The sequence below is a fragment of the Hyla sarda genome, chromosome 3, assembly GCF_029499605.1.
Source record: "Hyla sarda isolate aHylSar1 chromosome 3, aHylSar1.hap1, whole genome shotgun sequence".
Taxonomy (NCBI): Eukaryota; Metazoa; Chordata; class Amphibia; order Anura; family Hylidae; genus Hyla; species Hyla sarda.
In genome coordinates, this window is record NC_079191.1 from 235,268,364 (window position 1) to 235,289,449 (window position 21,086).

The 21,086-nt window shown below is 49.0% G+C and overlaps 1 protein-coding gene and 1 long non-coding RNA gene across 7 annotated transcripts in view; one reads left to right on the top strand and one right to left on the bottom strand.

The window, feature by feature from the left end:
• PDSS2 (decaprenyl diphosphate synthase subunit 2) overlaps nt 1–3,308 on the bottom strand; it is a 315,097-nt gene extending 311,789 nt beyond the window's left edge. The window contains exons 1-2 of one of the 6 annotated variants that reach the window (XM_056566243.1): nt 3,257–3,308; nt 2,730–2,865 (exon numbers count right to left, since the gene is read on the bottom strand). The gene's annotated coding sequence lies outside the window, so the exon portion shown is untranslated. Of the gene's footprint in view, nt 1–2,496; nt 2,607–2,643; nt 2,699–2,729; nt 2,866–3,256 lie in introns of those variants that run through there. The other 5 variants (XM_056566238.1, XM_056566241.1, XM_056566239.1 and 2 more) reach the window with 5 other exon arrangements.
• The window catches only part of LOC130362171 (uncharacterized), a 41,906-nt gene continuing 23,680 nt past the window's right edge, over nt 2,861–21,086 (top strand). The window contains exon 1 of the long non-coding RNA XR_008891300.1: nt 2,861–3,028. This is a non-coding gene — a long non-coding RNA (uncharacterized LOC130362171). The remainder of the gene's footprint in view (nt 3,029–21,086) is intronic.

Genomic DNA, 21,086 nt, shown 5'->3' on the forward strand with positions numbered 1-21,086 from the left:
ACTTTGCAGTGATCTATAAAATGTAGTCCTCCAGATCTTGCAAAACGACAACTCCCAGCATTCCCACACAGCAGTTTGCTGTCTGGGCATGCTGTGATTTGTAGTTTTGCAACATCTGGATGGGCACAGTTTGGAGATCACGCTGAAGTGGTCTCTGAACTGTGGCCCTCCAGATGTTGCAAAAGTGGAAATCCCAGCATGCCCAAACAGCTGTCTCGCCATGCTGGGAGTTGTAGTTGCGCACCTCGAACTGTTGCATAACTACATCTCCCAGCATGCACTTTGGTGATCAGTACATGGTGGGAGTTGTAGTTTTGCAACAGCTGGAGGCACCCTGGTTGGAAAATACTGAGTTAGGTAACCTAACTGAAGGTTTTCCAACCAGTGTGCCTCCAGCTGTTGCAAATGTACAACCCCCAGCATGCACGTTCTGTCAGTACATGCTGGGAGTTGTAGTTTTGCAACAGCTGGAGGTTTGCCCCCCCATGTGAATGTACAGGGTACATTCACACGGGCAGGTTTACAGTAAGTTTCCTGCTTCAAGTGTGGGCTGCGGCAAATTTTCTGCCGCAGCGCAAATTCCTAGCGGTAAACTCACTGTAAACCTGCGCCAGTGTGAATGTACCCTAAAAACACTACACTACACTAACACAAAATAAAGGGTAAAACACTACATAAACACCCCCTTACACTGCGGGGGCCCCAACCCCAATAAAAATAAAAAACATTGTACGGCAGTGTTTCCAAAACGGAGCCTCCAGCTGTTGCAAAACAACAACTACCAGCATTTCCAGACAGCCACTTACTGTCCAGGCAGGCTGGGAGTTTAGCAACAGCTGGAGGCACCCTGCTTGGGATCACTGGCGTAGAATACCCCTATGTCCACCCCTATGCAATCCCCAATTTAGTCCTCAAATGTGCATGGCGCTCTCTCACTTCGGAACCCTATCGTATTTCAAGGAAACAGTTTAGGGCCACATATGGGGTATCTCCGTACTCGGGAGAAATTGCACTATAAATTTTGGGGGGCTTTTTCTCCTTTTACCCCTTATGAAAAGGAAGACTTAGGGTCTACATCAGCCGGTTAGTGTAAAAAAAAATTATTTTCACAAGAGGTAAAAGGAAAAAAAGACCCCCAAAATTTGTAACGCAATTTCTCCTGAGTACGGAAATACCCCATATGTGGGCGTAAAATGCTCTGCGGGCGCACAACAAGGCTCAGGAGTGAGAGCGCACTATGTACATTTGAGGCCTAAATTGGTGATTTGCACAGGGGTGGCTGATTTTACAGCGGTTCTGACATAAACACAAAAACATAAATACCCACATGTGACCCCATTTTGGAAACTACACCCCTCACGGAATGTAATAAGGGGTACAGTGAGCATTTACCCCCCACAGGTGTCTGACAGATTTTTGGAACAGTGGTCTGTGAAAATGAAAAATTAAATTTTTCATTTTCACACCCCACTGTTCCAACGATCTGTCAAACGCCAGTGGGGTGTAAATGCTCACTGCCCCCCTTATTAAATTCCGTGAGCGGTGTAGTTTCCAAAATGGGGTCACATGTGGGGGGGGTCCACTGTTCTGGCACCACAAGGGGCTTTGTAAATGCACATGGCCCCTGACTTCTATTCCAACCAAATTCTCTGCAGAATCCTATTGAAGTCAATGGGGCTTAAATATCTGCACGAAATGTGGAATTGGTGCGGAATGTGTGTGGAATTTTACTTTTGATTCACGTAAAGCCTAACTTTTAAGGTGGACTGCGGATAATTCATCTGGAAACTGCGGAATTTCACACAAATTCTGCATAACTTCCGCAAACGCTGGAAATACGCAAAATTCAAGCCAAATGAAAGCGGACGCAGAATTCGGAAAAACACGTGGAAATTCTGCCGTGTGAACATAGCCTCGCTGGTGCACTGGTGGTCAGTCGTTCGGACCACTCCTGTCTTTCTGTAACCCTGCCGGACCACCAAATCTGAGTCGCCACTCAGCAGTGACATGGGGACAGCGCCTCCTGGGACTGTCACATGACTCAGGACTCTAAGTATAAAGGACCTACATCTTATACAGTATTTCTAAGCAGTGGGAAGCCACCTACCCTAAAAATAAAAAAAAGATTCTGCCAAAAGAATGAATATGGTTATTCTTTCAGTAGATCAATTTCCATGGCTTAAATTGTGCAGTATGAATAGGTAAACAGAAGACCCATTCACACCCACATTAAGGTTCATGCAGCGGAATTTCTGAGCGCAATTCTGCTGTGTGAACATACCCTAATCCTGACCAGCGGCTATCCAGGCATGCTGGGAGTTGTAGTTTTGTAACAGCTGGAGGTTCAACCCCCATTTGGAGACCCAGGCACTAATGTGAACACAGTCTTGTTTTTTGTAGCTTATTTTAATATATAAGCTACACGATGTGGACATAAAAGACCCCTTTCATGAAGGTCACAGCGGATTTGGGACACATCTTCACAAAGGAAGTCACCTTCAAGTAAGTTATCTACTTAAACCAGCTGGGAGAAGCTTCCTACTGTACCCGAGTGGTGACCAGGGCACAAAACACCCAAAGTACACAACCAGCAGGCACACCGCCGCCTCACACAAGCTGCACAAAGCAACGTAAGCTTCTCACTTTATCACATTACAGATGCATACAAGAAACAGCTAAAGACACGGACTCCATGCACCCGGCTTCTGTCACACAAGAAGTATACTCACCACGCATGCGCTAGGGAATAAGTAACAACGCGAGATTACCAGGCACGCTACCGTCTCTCCCCGCGGGAACACACGAGACTTTCTTGGGCATGCGTATTAGAAGTGTCTTCCGTAAGTTTTCTGGCTCATGCGCAGTCTAGGAATCACAGAGTAGTGGAAGACTTTAGGTCATGACAACTAGAAAGAGGAAGTGATGTGAATTTCGGACGAAAGCGTTGTCTGATGTTTAGTATGTGTGGAGAAATCTTTTCAACGCTTTTTATATATTTATTTTACAGTTTTTATTAGTGTACCAAAAGGTGAGGAAAATAGTGAGGCTGTAAATATTTGTTTCAGTTTTTCATTTGAGCTGGCTGTGGGGCCACCTGAATAAAGACTGTACTTCATATGGCAATGCTCGACCTGTAATAAGTGTTGTGCGAGAACCACATCAAAACCGTGTGTTGCCCTCGTTTACTATTATAAATCCGACATGTTTTGTGAGGAACAGATTGTGGCGCATTGCGGATCTCGGCTGCTGCACCCACCTGTATGGCTTCCACCTCACACCGGCAACAATGGAGGCTTCGGATCCCGACCACAATGGCGGATGAGCGTGACGTCACATCTCCGCCCTGTGTGACATCACGCCCCGCCCCTCAATACAAGTCTATGGGAGGGGGCGTGATGGACCGGCCATAGACTTGCATTGAGGGGGCGGGGCGTGATGTCACACGGGATGGAGTCGTGACGTCACGCTCGTCCGCCATTGTGGTTGGGATCCGAAGCCTCCAGCATTGCCGGTGTGAGGTGGAAGCCGTACAGGTGGGTGCAGCAGCCGAGATCCCGGGGGTCCCCAGCAGCGGGACCCTGGCGAGCTGACATCTTATCCCCTATACTTTGGATAGGGGATAAGATGTCTAGGGGTGCGGAGTACCCCTTTAAGGGTATGTTCACACTGCCTAATTTCTGCTAGTGAAATTATGCGGAGTGAACATTAGCATTAGTGTGAATGGGTCTAATGTGAGACCCATTCACACTGAGGGATTTCAGTGGCGGACAATTCCAATTGAAATTGTTCAGCGCAAAGAAAGAACATGTTTATTGTTTGCGTAGAAATCCAGAAGCACTGCATAGCCATCAATGGTGACGGCGCAGTGTGGCACAGTCCTATCGCCAAAGTATTTTTGGCGGCGGCCGCCAGATGGAATCTCTGCTCACGGAATTCTGCGAGCGGAGATTCCGCAGTGTGAACATACCCTAATAGCCTAGTTTATAGCTGCCGGCCGCACATCTTCCCGTGAAATAGGGTATGTGAAATGAGGCTTTGTAAACAAGCGCCGATCTATGCACAATTATTTGTTAGTTGGTCAGAACGACAGGATTAGTTGACAAGCGTTTTCTCATTCTTTGGCTGATTGCTCTTCTTCTTGCACAGGTCTGGTTCACATCTATACCACAAAAGTATGCCAGGACATGCGTTTAATGCGATAGCAAAATGTATGCTTTTGTATTCCCATAGACTTCCATTATACTAATGATTTGTCCCCAGTACAATGCCTACAATTTTTTTTGTGGTATAGAATATTTCTGCATAGACCAATTATTTGTACCAAAAAAGAAATTAGCATATGCATTTTTTTCTAAAGACATGTATAAGTGATGTAGGGGGTGGTATAGGGTTAGCAGAAAAACAGGATTTGTCCAGCTCACCATATGTCAAAGTCTCTACTGCCAATTGCACGAGTTCTGGGTCAACGATCCCCGACACCTTACAATTTGTAGAAAAACTACAGTTGGATCCAACAGATGCAGATAAGAGTTTTCAAGTTTATTTGAGTATCCAACAGCATATTACAAACATTGCAACATAGCCGTAACACTGACGCATTTCTGGTGCCCAGGCATCCTTAGTCATGATGACTATTTATGTAAGTCATTATTTATGTAAAAAAATAAGTAAACATCATATGTGGTATCGCCATGTGCGTAAATGTCCAAACTATTAAAATATAACCTTAATCAAGCCACATCATCTGTGGCAGGGGTCCTCAAACTACGGCCCTCGGGCCACATGCGGCCCGCCGAGGACATTTATCTGGCCCGCCGCTGCCTGGGACATCCCTGTGTCCCGAAAGATGTTTTCGGGACACAGGGATGCGCTCTCGGAGACCCCGCATTTACTTTAAAAACACGGGCCGCCGGGAAGGTGGTGCACGCAGGGACGTCACTGACGCCATGCGTGCGCCCATAGCAACGGAGCGTGGAGGATCGGGGCAGCGATGAGGACTTGCGCTGGCCAGCTAGGTAAGTGTTACCAGCGGCACGTCAGCTTCGATGCTCTGACCACCGCTCCTTCGGTCCCGTGACTTACTGCTATGTGCTGACCGGAGGAGTGGTGGTCGGAGCACTGAAATGGGGCAGAACACAGGCATACAGCCTCCAGCCATACACTGTATGGCTGGAGGCTGTATGTCTGTGGGGGAACATACTGCACCTAATGTGGGCAGCTATACTGCACCTAATTTGGGGGATCTATACTGCACCTAATTTGGTGTATCTATACTGCACCTAATTTGGGGGATCTATACTGCACCTAATGTGGGGAGCTATACTGTACCTAATTTGGGGGATCTATACTGCAGCTAATGTGGGGGAACATGCTGCACCTAATGTGGGGAGCTATACTGCACCTAATGTGGGGGAACATTATACTGCACCTAATGTGAGGGAACATTATATTGCACCTAATGTGGGGGAACATTATACTGCACCTAATCTGGGGGAACATTACACTGCACCTAATGTGGGGGAACATTATACTGCACCTAATGTGGGGGAACATTATACCGCACCTAATGTGGGGGAACTGTACTGCACCTAATGTGGGGGAACTGTACTGCCAACCCTAATGTGGGAGAACTGTACTGCCAACCCTAATGTGTGGGAACTACAACCTAATGTGGGGGATCTATACTGCCAACCTAATGTGGGGGGAACTGTGCTGCGTACTTAAAGTGGTAGTCCACTAATAAGATATATAAAGTGTGCATAGGAATTTGTTCCTGTTTTGTTATCTATAGTCCGGTCCTCCAACGGTCTGAGGGACCGTGAACTGGCCCCCCGTTTAAAAAGTTTGAGGACCCATGGTCTATGGTGTATACATTTAAAATACCAAAGTCCAGATTGCAAATTTTTGGTCACGTTTATATCATAATAAAATTAGTAAATAAGTGATTAAAAAGTCCCCTCAAAACTCCAAAGATGGTACCAATAAAAACTACAGATCATGGCGCCAAAAACAAGCTTTCATACATCCATGTATACCGTAAATGTTACGCCTAGCGCTCCGGGTCCCCGCTCCTCCCCGGAGCGCTCACGGCGTGTCTCTCCCTGCAGCGCCCCGGTCGGTCCCGCTGACCGTAGATCCGGCCATGGATCCCGCTGAGGTGCCGCTGCCAAGTCTCGCTGACCTTCCCACGGTGGTCGCTCAGCAATCGCAGCAGATTGCCCAACAAGGACAGCAGCTGTCGCAGTTGACCGCCATGTTACAGCAACTTCTGCCTCTGCTACAGCAGCAACCATCTCCTCCGCCAGCTCCTGCACCTCCTCCGCAGCGAGTGGCCGCTCCTAGCCTCCGCTTGTCCCTGCCGGACAAATTTGATGGGGACTCTAAACTCTGCCGTGGATTTTTGTCTCAGTGTTCCCTGCATATGGAGATGTTGTCGGACTTGTTTCCTACAGAACGGTCTAAGGTGGCGTTCGTAGTGAGCCTTCTTTCAGGAAAGGCCTTGTCTTGGGCCACACCGCTCTGGGACCGCAATGATCCTGCCACAGCCACAGTCCAGTCCTTCTTCGCTGAAGTCCGGAGTGTCTTCGAGGAGCCAGCCCGAGCTTCTTCTGCCGAGACTGCCCTGTTGAACCTGGTCCAGGGTAATTCTTCAGTGGGCGAGTACGCCATCCAATTTCGTACTCTTGCTTCCGAATTATCATGGAATAACGAGGCTCTCTGCGCGACCTTTAAAAAAGGCCTATCCAGTCGCATCAAGGATGTGCTGGCCGCACGAGAGATTCCTGCCAACCTGCAAGAACTCATCCATTTGGCTACCCGCATTGACATGCGTTTTTCTGAGCGACATCAAGAGCTCCGCCAGGAAAAAGACTTAGATCTCTGGGCACCTCTCCCACAGTATCCGTTGCAATCTACGCCTGGGCCTCCCGCCGAGGAGGCCATGCAAGTGGATCGGTCTCGCCTGACCCAGGAAGAGAGGAATCGCCGTAGGGAAGAAAATCTTTGTCTGTACTGTGCCAGTACCGAGCATTTCTTGGTGGATTGCCCTATTCGTCCTCCACGTCTGGGAAACGCACGCACGCACCCAGCTCATGTGGGTGTGGCGTCTATTGGTTCTAAGTCTGCTTCTCCACGTCTCACGGTGCCCGTGCGGATTTCTCCTTCAGCCAACTCCTCCCTCTCAGCCGTGGCCTGCTTGGACTCTGGTGCCTCTGGGAATTTTATTCTGGATTCTTTGGTGAATAAATTCCGCATCCCGGTGACCCGTCTCGTCAAGCCGCTCTACATTTCCGCGGTCAACGGAGTCAGATTGGATTGCACCGTACGTTACCGCACAGAACCCCTCCTGATGTATATTGGACCCCATCACGAAGTGATTGAGTTCTTCGTCCTTCCCAACTGTACCTCTGAGGTCCTCCTCGGTCTGCCATGGCTCCGGCTTCATTCTCCCACCCTTGACTGGACCACCGGGGAGATCAAGAACTGGGACTCTGCCTGCCACGGGAAGTGCCTCTCCCCCCCTCCCAGTCCCGTCAGGCAAGCCTCAGTGCCTCCTCATGGCCCCCGTCCTTGTGTCACCCTGCCCCGTGCCAAGCTTCACCCTCTGCCCTCCCTCCCCACTCCCACTCCTGCTGTACTCCCTGCCTTTGAGGAAACCCTCCATTCACTCCCGGTGTCCTCGTCCCAGGTAAAGCACTTCTCGGACAAAAAAAGGGGGAGACCTAAGGGGGGGGTACTGTTACGCCTAGCGCTCCGGGTCCCCGCTCCTCCCCGGAGCGCTCACGGCGTGTCTCTCCCTGCAGCGCCCCGGTCGGTCCCGCTGACCGGGAGCGCTGCACTGACATGGCCGTCGGGGATGCGATTCGCACAGCGGGACGCGCCCGCTCGCGAGTCGCATCCCAGGTCACTTACCCGTCCCGGTCCTCTGCTGTCATGTGCTGGCGCGCGCGGCTCCGCTCTCTAGGGCGCGCGCGCGCCAGCTCTCTGAGACTTAAAGGGCCAGTGCACCAATGATTGGTGCCTGGCCCAATTAGCTTAATTGGCTTCCATCTGCTCCCAGACTATATCTGATCGCCTCCCCTGGACTCCCTTGCCGGATCTTGTTGCCTTGTGCCAGTGAAAGCGTTTAGTGTTGTCCAAGCCTGTGTTACCTGAACCCTTGCTATCCATCTTGACTACGAACCTTGCCGCCTGCCCCCGACCTTCTGCTACGTCTGACCTTGCCTCTGCCTAGTCCTTCTGTCCCACGCCTTCTCAGCAGTCAGCGAGGTTGAGCCGTTGCTAGTGGATACGACCTGGTTGCTACTGCCGCAGCAAGACCATCCCGCTTTGCGGCGGGCTCTGGTGAACACCAGTAGCCTCTTAGAACCGGTCCACCAGTGCGGTCCACGCCAATCCCTCGCTGACACAGAGGATCCACTACCTGTAAGACGAATCGTGACAGTAAAAAAAAAGAGTTAGGCTAGGTTTCCACTTGGTTTTTATTCTGGCAGTTTTTGGAAAACTGCCACTGCAGTTTTTGAGCCAAAACCACAAATGTATTCAAAAGGAATGGGAAATATAAAGGAAGGACTTATACTTCTCCTCCCTTATGGATTTTGGCTCAAAAACTGCACTGGCAGTTTTCCAAAAACTGCCAGAAAAAAAAACAAGTGGAAACCTAGCCTAATAGAGGTCAGAAGAGGACATATTTAAGCATGCAAATTTTTGCACAAAAAGTTACTTTTTAAAAGAAGTAAAATAAAACAAAACCTATATAAATTGTGTTTTGTCGTAATCACGGGGTGGGGGGGAGATTTATCATTGTCGTCTTTTAAGAGTGTGTTTTAAAGTCCTTTATTTTTGCTTAGGTTTTGCTTATTTGCAACATATTTATCATACTATTGCAGGGGGTTGATATAAATTACGGTACTTCAGAACACCATTTTGTATGATCCCTCCTCTTCTCTGCAACTTTTCAGCATAAAAAGTCACAGTTGCAAAAAAAATATGCAACTTATTAAATGTGCCTTGCAAAGGCAGTTTGACTGATGTAGATTTGCAGTGTTTTGGAAGAGTTTGCAACTTTCTGTGCGACATTCACAATTGATGAAGCCATTAAAGTGAAAACTGAAATTGACTTTAGTAAGATGGCTTGTAGCTTTTTGCTTACATCCAAAAGTCCCCCCCAAAATAGCTTTGGCTCACATGCAACATTTCATGTGCCAAATATAAGCAAAAAAGCCTTCAAGTGGAAAATTAAAAGCGTTATGTCTACCCTGCACCCTTACAATCAAGTACAATTAAGATTGCTCAGACGATCGAAACACCTCACTGCTGTCCTGATCAATGTGTGTTGCTGTGTTGAAGTAAAATATACCTGCATTCGAGCTACTGCGCTGGATAACTTTCTTTTTTGAAACAACAGATTACGTCCCCAAAAAAATTGCCATCATACAGCCTGATTAAAAAATATAAAAGTTACAGGGGTAAAAAAACAATAATTTTTTTTTAAATTGGTAAAACGTGATGGAAAAAAAAGACAATAAAAAAAAAAAAAAGACAATAATTTTTTTTTTTTAATTGGTAAAATGTGATGGAAACTATACAAATTTGGTATTGCTTTAATTATCCGACCTAAAGTATCAAAACAACATGTTTGTTACGCCGAGCGCTCCGGGTCCCCGCTCCTCCCCGGAGCGCTCGCTACACTTCCCTCACTGCAGCGCCCCGGTCGGTTCCACGGACCCGGGGCGCTGCGTTACCACCTCCGGCCGGGATGCGATTCGCGATGCGGGTAGCGCCCGCTCGCGATGCGCACCCCGGCTCCCGTACCTGACTCGCTCCCCGTCAGTTCTGTCCCGGCGCGCGCGGCCCCGCTCCCTAGGGCGCGCGCGCGCCGGGTCTTTGCGATTTAAAGGGCCACTGCACCGCTGATTGGTGCAGTGGTTCCAATTAGTGTTTACACCTGTGCACTTCCCTATATCACCTCACTTCCCCTTCACTCCCTCGCCGGATCTTGTTGCCCTAGTGCCAGTGAAAGCGTTCCTTGTGTGTTCCTTGCCTGTGATTCCAGACCTTCTGCCGTTGCCCCTGACTACGATCCTTGCTGCCTGCCCCGACCTTCTGCTACGTCCGACCTTGCTTCTGTCTACTCCCTTGTACCGCGCCTATCTTCAGCAGCCAGAGAGGTTGAGCCGTTGCTAGGGGATACGACCTGGTCACTACCGCCGCAGCAAGACCATCCCGCTTTGCGGCGGGCTCTGGTGAAAACCAGTAGTGACTTAGAACCGATCCTCTAGCACGGTCCACGCCAATCCCTCTCTGGCACAGAGGATCCACCACCTGCCAGCCGGCATCGTGACAGTAGATCCGGCCATGGATCCCGCTGAAGTTCCTCTGCCAGTTGTCGCTGACCTCACCACGGTGGTCGCCCAGCAGTCACAACAGATTGCGCAACAAGGCCAACAGCTGTCTCAACTGACTGTTATGCTACAACAGTTACTACCACAGCTCCAGCAATCATCTCCTCCGCCAGCTCCTGTACCTCCTCCGCAGCGAGTGGCCGCTTCTGGAATACGACTATCCTTGCCGGATAAATTTGATGGGGACTCTAAGTTTTGCCGTGGCTTTCTTTCCCAATGTTCATTACACTTGGAGATGATGTCGGACCAGTTCCCCACTGAAAGGTCTAAGGTGGCTTTCGTAGTCAGCCTGCTGTCTGGAAAAGCCCTGGCTTGGGCCACACCGCTCTGGGACCGCAATGACCCCGTCACTGCCTCTGTACACTCCTTCTTCTCGGAAATTCGAAGTGTCTTTGAGGAACCTGCCCGAGCCTCTTCTGCTGAGACTGCCCTGTTGAACCTGGTCCAGGGTAATTCTTCCGTTGGCGAGTATGCCGTACAGTTCCGTACCCTTGCTTCAGAATTATCCTGGAATAATGAGGCACTCTGCGCGACCTTTAAAAAAGGCCTATCCAGCAACATTAAAGATGTTCTGGCCGCACGAGAAATCCCTGCTAACCTACATGAACTCATCCATCTTGCCACTCGCATTGACATGCGTTTTTCCGAACGGCGTCAGGAGCTCCGCCAGGATATGGACTCTGTTCGCACGAGGCGTTTCTTCTCCCCGGCTCCTCTCTCCTCTGGTCCCCTGCAACCTGTTCCTGTGCCTCCCGCCGTGGAGGCTATGCAGGTCGACCGGTCTCGCCTGACACCCCAAGAGAGGACACGACGCCGCATGGAGAATCTCTGCCTGTACTGTGCTAGTACCGAACACTTCCTGAAGGATTGTCCTATCCGTCCTCCCCGCCTGGAAAGACGTCCGCTGACTCCGCACAAAGGTGAGACAGTCCTTGATGTCTACTCTGCTTCTCCACGTCTTACTGTGCCTGTGCGGATGTCTGCCTCTGCCTTCTCCTTCTCTGCTGTGGCCTTCTTGGACTCTGGATCTGCAGGAAATTTTATCCTGGCCTCTCTCGTCAACAGGTTCAACATCCCGGTGACCAGTCTCGCCAGACCCCTCTACATCAATTGTGTAAACAATGAAAGATTGGACTGTACTATACGTTTCCGCACGGAGCCCCTTCTAATGTGCATCGGATCTCATCACGAGAGGATTGAACTGTTGGTCCTCCCCAATTGCACTTCTGAAATCCTTCTTGGACTTCCCTGGCTTCAACTCCATTCCCCAATCCTGGATTGGTCCACTGGGGAGATCAAGAGTTGGGGGCCCTCTTGTTCCAAGGACTGCTTAAAACCGGTTCCCAGTAAACCTTGCCGTGTCCCTGTGCTTCCTCATGTAACCGGTCTCCCTAAGGCCTATATGGACTTTGCGGACGTTTTTTGCAAAAAACAAGCTGAGACTCTACCTCCTCACAGGCCTTATGATTGTCCCATTGACCTCCTCCCGGGCACTACTCCACCCCGGGGCAGAATCTATCCTCTGTCCGTCCCAGAGACTCTTGCCATGTCTGAATACGTCCAAGAAAATTTAAAAAAGGGCTTTATCCGTAAATCCTCCTCTCCTGCCGGAGCCGGATTTTTCTTTGTGTCCAAAAAAGATGGCTCTCTACGTCCTTGCATTGACTACCGCGGTCTTAATAAAATCACGGTTAAGAACCGCTACCCCCTACCCCTCATCTCTGAACTCTTTGATCGTCTCCAAGGTGCCCATATTTTTACCAAACTGGACTTAAGAGGTGCTTATAATCTCATCCGCATCAGAGAGGGGGATGAATGGAAAACGGCATTTAACACCAGAGATGGACACTTTGAGTATCTGGTCATGCCCTTTGGTCTATGCAACGCCCCTGCCGTCTTCCAAGACTTTGTTAATGAAATTTTTCGTGATCTCCTATACTCCTGTGTTGTTGTATATCTGGACGATATCCTGATTTTTTCTGCCAATCTTGAAGAACACCGCCAGCATGTCCGTATGGTTCTTCAGAGACTTCGTGATAATCAACTCTATGCCAAAATAGAGAAATGTCTGTTTGAATGCCAATCTCTTCCTTTTCTAGGATACTTGGTCTCTGGCCAGGGACTACAAATGGACCCAGATAAACTCTCTGCCGTCTTAGATTGGCCACGCCCCTCCGGACTCCGTGCCATCCAACGTTTTTTGGGGTTCGCCAATTATTACAGGCAATTTATTCCACATTTTTCTACCATTGTGGCTCCTATTGTGGCTTTAACAAAAAAAAATGCCGATCCCAAGTCTTGGCCTCCTCAAGCGGAAGACGCCTTTAAACGACTCAAGTCTGCCTTTTCTTCGGCTCCCGTGCTCTCCAGACCTGACCCATCTAAACCCTTCCTATTGGAGGTTGATGCCTCCTCAGTGGGAGCTGGAGCTGTCCTTCTACAAAAAAACTCTTCCGGGCATGCTGTTACTTGTGGTTTCTTTTCCAGGACCTTCTCTCCGGCGGAGAGGAACTACTCCATCGGGGATCGAGAGCTTCTAGCCATTAAATTAGCACTTGAGGAATGGAGGCATCTGCTGGAGGGATCAAGATTTCCAGTTATTATTTACACCGATCACAAGAACCTCTCCTACCTCCAGTCTGCCCAACGGCTGAATCCTCGTCAGGCCAGGTGGTCTCTGTTCTTTGCCCGATTTAATTTTGAAATTCACTTTCGGCCTGCTGATAAGAACATTAGGGCCGATGCTCTCTCTCGTTCCTCAGATGCCTCTGAAATTGAACTCTCTCCTCAACACATCATTCCTCCTGACTGCCTGATTTCCACTTCTCCAGCCTCCATCAGGCAAACTCCTCCAGGAAAGACCTTTGTTTCTCCACGCCAACGCCTTGGGATCCTCAAATGGGGTCACTCCTCCCATCTCGCAGGTCATGCGGGCATTAAGAAATCTGTGCAACTCATCTCTCGCTTCTATTGGTGGCCGACTCTTGAGACTGATGTGGTGGACTTTGTGTGAGCCTGCACTATCTGTGCCCGGGATAAGACTCCTCGCCAGAAGCCCGCTGGTTTTCTTCATCCTCTACCTGTCCCCGAACAACCTTGGTCTCTGATTGGTATGGATTTTATTACTGACTTACCCCCATCCCATGGCAACACTGTTATTTGGGTGGTCGTTGATCGATTCTCCAAAATGGCACATTTCATCCCTCTTCCTGGTCTTCCTTCAGCGCCTCAGTTGGCTAAACAATTTTTTGTACACATTTTTCGTCTTCACGGGTTGCCTACACAGATCGTCTCGGATAGAGGCGTCCAATTTGTGTCTAAATTCTGGAGGGCTCTCTGTAAACAACTCAAGATTAAATTAAATTTTTCTTCTGCATACCATCCTCAATCCAATGGACAAGTAGAGAGAATTAACCAGATCTTGGGTGACTATTTACGACATTTTGTTTCCTCCCGCCAGGATGACTGGGCAGATCTTCTACCTTGGGCCGAATTCTCGTATAATTTCAGAATCTCTGAATCTTCCTCCAAATCTCCGTTTTTCGTGGTGTACGGCCGTCACCCTCTTCCCCCCCTCCCTACCCCCTTGCCCTCTGGTCTGCCCGCTGTGGATGAAATTTCTCGTGATCTTTCCACCATATGGAAAGAGACCCAAAATTCTCTCTTACAGGCTTCTTCTCGCATGAAGAGATTCGCAGATAAGAAAAGAAGAGCTCCTCCCATTTTTTCCCCTGGAGACAAGGTATGGCTCTCCGCTAAATATGTCCGTTTCCGTGTCCCGAGCTATAAGTTGGGACCACGCTATCTTGGTCCTTTTAAAGTTTTGTGTCAAATTAATCCTGTCTCTTACAAACTTCTTCTTCCTCCTTCTCTTCGTATCCCTAATGCCTTTCACGTCTCTCTTCTTAAACCTCTCATCCTCAACCGTTTTTCTCCTAAATCTGTTCCTCCCACTCCTGTTTCCGGCTCCTCGGACATCTTCTCTGTCAAAGAGATCTTGGCCTCCAAAAAGGTCAGGGGAAGAACTTTTTTTTTAGTGGATTGGGAGGGTTGTGGTCCAGAAGAGAGGTCCTGGGAACCTGAGGACAATATCCTGGACAAAAGTCTGATCCTCAGGTTCTCAGGCCCCAAGAAGAGGGGGAGACCCAAGGGGGGGGGTACTGTTACGCCGAGCGCTCCGGGTCCCCGCTCCTCCCCGGAGCGCTCGCTACACTTCCCTCACTGCAGCGCCCCGGTCGGTTCCACGGACCCGGGGCGCTGCGTTACCACCTCCGGCCGGGATGCGATTCGCGATGCGGGTAGCGCCCGCTCGCGATGCGCACCCCGGCTCCCGTACCTGACTCGCTCCCCGTCAGTTCTGTCCCGGCGCGCGCGGCCCCGCTCCCTAGGGCGCGCGCGCGCCGGGTCTTTGCGATTTAAAGGGCCACTGCACCGCTGATTGGTGCAGTGGTTCCAATTAGTGTTTACACCTGTGCACTTCCCTATATCACCTCACTTCCCCTTCACTCCCTCGCCGGATCTTGTTGCCCTAGTGCCAGTGAAAGCGTTCCTTGTGTGTTCCTTGCCTGTGATTCCAGACCTTCTGCCGTTGCCCCTGACTACGATCCTTGCTGCCTGCCCCGACCTTCTGCTACGTCCGACCTTGCTTCTGTCTACTCCCTTGTACCGCGCCTATCTTCAGCAGCCAGAGAGGTTGAGCCGTTGCTAGGGGATACGACCTGGTCACTACCGCCGCAGCAAGACCATCCCGCTTTGCGGCGGGCTCTGGTGAAAACCAGTAGTGACTTAGAACCGATCCTCTAGCACGGTCCACGCCAATCCCTCTCTGGCACAGAGGATCCACCACCTGCCAGCCGGCATCGTGACAATGTTAGCTCAACCACAAGGTAAATGGCGTTAAAAAGAAAATCACCAAATTTGCTAAATTATCCTTTTCTCTTCAATTTAAGCTCACCAATACATTCTTTTTTTTTAGACAAGTATTTTTTTTTTTTTAATTTCCACACCCCTGTATTATAACATTTTACAAGGTAAAAATCTGCAAGGTAAACGGTGTTAAAAACCAAATAAGGCTAGGTTTCCACTTGTTTTTTTTTTAACACCAAAAAAAAAAAATGCCAGCAAGAACACCAGAAAAACTGCCACAGCTTTTTCCTGAGTTTTGGCAGTTTTTCTGGCATTTTTCCTGGTGTGTGAAAACAGCCAGTTTTGTCCCCTGTGGCAGTTTTCTCACTGTCTTCAGTTACCACTCTGTGGGTCAGATGCTGAGCGCCCGGTCCACAGAGTGTAAGGAGATGAGTGATGTATAGCATCACTACTCACCTCCTCGGCTGTATAGTATACAGGGGGGCATAGTGTACCCGTGTATACTATACAGGAGCCGGGAATCCTGTCACCAGACTGATAGGACTCCCTGCTCCTATAGCCCTTTTGAGCAATATACAGAATATACAGCTATCTATAGATAGCTGCAGGGGCGGACATATCGCCTGTGCAGCCGGTTCAGCTGCACAGGGGCACAGCGTGGGAGGGGGAGGGGGCCCGCCCGGAGGGGGCCCGCCCTCACACGCTGGGCCGGTCCTACCATCGGACCCAGTGGACAGGGCCGCCATCAGGGGGTAAACCCATACACTTGTATGGGGCCCGGAGCTTCAGGGAGGCCCGGACGTCCCTGTACTTTTTTTTTTCCGGCTAGTCAGTGAGTGACTGCGACTGTCACTCACTGACTCCTGGCTGGGTACCCGTCAGAACTATGACCGGGCCTCATAGTCTGGGGGGCCCGCAGGACTATGAGGCCCGCTCTTTCTAGGGCGCGGGCCCCTTAAGAAGTACGGCAGGGCCGGACAGGCCAGGGGCTGATGGGAGACGACGTGCCCCGCGCAGGCACGCAAGTCTACTCCTGTCACCTGACCTGTCCCAGCGCGATCTCCAGTCCATCATCTTCCCGACAGATCCTCCCCATGCAGTGACACTCTGACAGGAGCAGCAGCTGCACCGAACCCCGGCAGGGTGAGTGAACGGGGGTGTGTGTGTGTGGGGGGTTTCGGTTGGATGGGGGCTATGTTGTTTGCAGACTACAATGGTGATGAGAGGTGCAGGGGAACTGGTGCTTGGGGTGTTATAGGGGTGATGAGAGGTGCAGGGGGTGTTATGGGGGGATGAGAGGTGCAGGGGGTGTTATGGGGGGATGAGAGGTGCAGGGGGGTGTTATGGGGGGATGAAAGGTGCAGGGGGGTGTTATGGGGGGATGAAAGGTGCATGGGGAGGTTATGGGGGTGATGAGAGGTGCAGGGGGGTGTTATGGGGGTAATGAGAGGTGCAGGGGGGTGTTATGGGGGGATGAGAGGTGCAGGGGGTGTTATGGGGGGATGAAAGGTGCATGGGGAGGTTATGGGGGTGATGAGAGGTGCAGGGGGGTTATGGGGGTGATGAGAGATGCAGGGGGGTTATGGGGGTGATGAGAGATGCTGGGGGTGTTATGGGGGTGATGAGAGGGGGGGGGGGTGTTATGGGGTGATGAGAGGTGCAGGGGGGGTTATGGGGGTGATAAGAGGTGCAGGAGGGTGTTATGGGGGTGAAGAGAGGTGCAGGGGGGTGTTATGGGGGTGGTGAGAGATGCAGGGGGCATTATAATAGTGATGAGGAGAGGTGCGGGGGTTATAGTAGTGATGAGGAGAGGTGCGTGGGTTATAGTAGTGATGAGGAGAGGTGTGTGGGGGGGTTATAGTAGTGATGAGGAGAGGTGTGTGGGGGGGTTATAGTAGTGATGAGGAGAGGTGCGGGGGGGGGGGGTTATAGTAGTGATGAGGAGAGGTGCGGGGGGGTTATAGTAGTGATGAGGAGAGGTGCGGGGGTGGTTATAGTAGTGTTGAGGAGAGATTTGGCAGGGGTTATGGGGGTGATGAGAAATGATGAGGACACAGAGGATAAGAGGTATTATATTTAGTGGGTATAGTGTGTGGCAGGATTATATTTAGTGGGTACAGTGTATAGCAGTATTATATTCAGGGTACAGTGTGTGGCAGGATTATATTTAGTGGGTACAGTGTATAGCAGTATTATACTCAGGTTACAGTGTATAGCATTATTATATTCAGGGTACGGTGTGTGGCAGGATTATATTTAGTGGGCACAGTGTGTAGCAGTATTATATTCAGGGTACAGTGTATAGTATTATTATATTCAGGGTACAGTGTATAGCAGTATTATATTCAGGGTACAGTGTGTGGCAGTATTATATTTAGTGGGTACAATGTGTGGCAGTATTATATTCGGAGTACAGTGTGTGGCAGTATTATATTCAGGTTACAGTGTGTAGCAGGATTATATTTAGTGGATACAGTGTATAGCAGTATTATATTTAGTGGATACAGTGTATAGCAGTATTATATTTAGTGGATACAGTGTATAGCAGTATTATATTTAGTGGATACAGTGTATAGCAGTATTATATTTAGTGGATACAGTGTATAGCAGTATTATATTTAGTGGGTACAGTGTACAGCAGTATTGTATTCAGGGTACAGTGTCTGGCAATATTATATTTAGGGTACAGTGTGGGGCAGTATTTTATTTAGGGTACAGTGTGTGACAGTATTTTATTTAGGGTACTGTGTGGGGCAGTATTATATTTAGTGGGTACAGTGAATAGCAGTATTATATTTAGTGGGTACAGTGTATGGCAGTATACTATTCATGGTACAGTGTGTGGCAGTATTATATTCAGGGTACAGTGTGTGGCAGGATTATATTCAGGGTACAGTGTGTGGCAGTATTATATTTAGTGGGTACAGTGTATGGCAGTATGCTATTCATGGTACAGTGTGTGGCAGTATTATATTCAGGGTACAGTGTGTGGCAGGATTATATTCAGGGTACAGTGTGTGGCAGTATTATATTTAGTAGGTACAGTGTATAGCAGTATTATATTCAGGGTACAGTGTGGGGCAGTATTTTATTTAGGGTACACTTTCTGGCAGGGTTATAATGATTACTGTCTTCATGCAGAGGATGAGGATCTGCTGACAGTGAGGAGCCAATGATGTCTGCATGTCAGACTCTGCAGAGAAGATGGAGCTGGGGGAAGACCTGGTCTCTGGACGAGATGAAGAAGAAAAGAAGACGTCACTCAGGTCACTGACATCATTGTGTGTTCTTATGACTGTCCCATCAGAGCTGTAGTCACTTGTAAGTTCTGCAGTGATGATGGGTAAAACTGTGTCCAATCTGTGTCTCTTCAGCTGTTACAAAACTACAACTCCCATTGTCTGAGGCTCTCCAGACATGATGGGAGTTTTAGCTTTCCAACAGCTGGAGAACCACTTCAACTGAGGTGATCGGTGGGGGTCTCAGGCCTTGAGTTGTGTAAGGGGCCCCGAAATTTCTGATGGCAGCCCTGCCAGTGCACATATGACAGGGAAACCAGTCTTGCCCAGTCACTAAACTGCTACTTACATCTGCCCATGGGGACTTCCTGGCTGAGGTGCGTGCAGTGAGTGACGTCATCGCAAGCACCTGGACGCTGACGTCCAGCGCAGAGCGTGCGATGATGTCACTTATAGCGCGCACCTCTGCCAGGAAGTCCCCATGGGCAAATGTAAGTAGTGCAGGCCAGGTAAGAGTGTGTGGGTGAGTGAGAGTGTGTGTGTTTGTTTGTTGGGGTTATGCTACGCTACCTTATGTGGGGAATCTATGCTACCTAATGTGGGGAATATATGCTATGCTACCTAATGTGGGGAATCTATGCTACCTAATGTGGGGAATATATGCTATGCTACCTAATGTGGGGAATCTATGCTACCTAATGTGGGGAATATATGCTATGCTACCTAATGTGGGGAATCTTTGCTACACTACCTAATGTGGGGAATATATGGTACGCTACCTAATGTGGGGAATCTATGCCATGCTACCTAATGTGGGGAATATATGCTATGCTACGCTACCTAATGTGGGGCTACGCTACCTAATGTAGGGAATCTATGCTACGCTACCTAATGTGGGGAATATATGCTGCGCTACCTAATGTGGGGAATATATGCTATGCTACCTAATGTGGGGAAATTATGCTACATTACCTAATGTGGGGAAACTATGCAATGCTACCTAATGTGGGGAATATATGCTACATAATGTGGGGAAACTATGCTACCTAATGTGGGGAATCTATGCTACCTAATTTGGGGGAACTGCTGCCTATCTAATGCAAATTAATGTGAGTTGCAGTGCAATTTTATGGCATATTACTTTTTTTTGGGGGGGGGGGGGCCCAGGCACATTCTTTGCACAGGGGCCCTCTGTTGTCTGTGTCCGCCCCTGGATAGCTGTATATAGTGTATACGGAACACGAGGTCCACTTACCTTCCTTGCTCCTGTCCCCGTCGGGTCCATGTAGCTCCGTCCCCTAGTAATGACATCATTAGGGGCGGAGCTACAGACGGTAGTCAGGCTAGAAAGGGTCTGAAGCTCTGTTCACATTGTCCATTTTGTATAATGGGAACAGACCCTTCTGGCAGTGTCCTCCCAGACAGGGAGACTCCAGCTGTTGCTAAACTACAATTCCCAGCATGCCCAGACAACCAAAGGCTGTCTGGGCATACTGGGAGTTTTAGTTTTGCAATAATTGGAGGCTCTCTGTTTGGGAAGACATTGCATTATGGGCGCTCTCCCCAGCGGACAGCGCCAAAAATGTTCTAATTTTTTGTATTTCTTTTTTTTCTCGTTTCAGATCCGTGTATGCAGAGGATTACGGTGGATTCGATGGATTACGGCGGATGAGCTGGATTTTTTTTCTTTTAATAAAACTGTTAACGAGGGCTGTGGGGGAGTGTTTTTTAAAATAAAATGTTTCTAATCTGTCGTCTTTGTTATAAATTGAATTTTCAAGCTTAGTAGTGGAAGCCGGTCTTATTGACGGAATCCATTACTAAGTCAGTAACAATGGTCCTCGACCACCCTGGTAACGTCAGGCTGTTGCTGCTTGGTTGGTATCTGGCTGAGAATAAAAATATGGGGAATCCTATGCGTTTTTTTATTTTATTTATTTATTTTTTATTCTCAGCCAGATACCAACCAAGCAGCAACAGCCTGACGTTACCAGGGTGGGCGAGGACCATTGGTTCTGGCCCTCCCTAGCCAAAATAATGCCAGCCTGTTACCACCTAGGCCCAGGAGCGCCATTTTTGATACTCCTGGTCTGTTGGTACCGGCTCTTCCCAGCACCCCTGTGGCGGTGGGTACCGGGGTAATAATTGGGGGTTAGGGCCAGCGGTTTTTGGGGCTAACGCTAAACCCTGGCTTAGTAATGGATTCCGTCTATTAGACAGCCTCCATTACTAAGCCTGAAAATTCAATTAAAAAAAAAGACAACATATTGGAATAATAATTTTATTTTAAAAAAATGCTCCCCTCCCCCACAGCCCTCATTAACCATTTTATTAAAAGGAAAAAAAATCCAGTTCATCCGCCTTAATCCATTGAATCCGCCGTAATCCTCTGCATACACGGATCTGAAACGAGAAGAAAAAAAACCACAAAATATTGGTTAGTACATTTTTAACTAACCCAAATTGACCCACAAGGGGACATACGAGGTCAATATACAATAAATCACCAAACCCAAGGGCTGTGGCCCAGGGTGCAAAAACACCTCAATTATTCCCCTTTAAAAATTAACTTTTATTA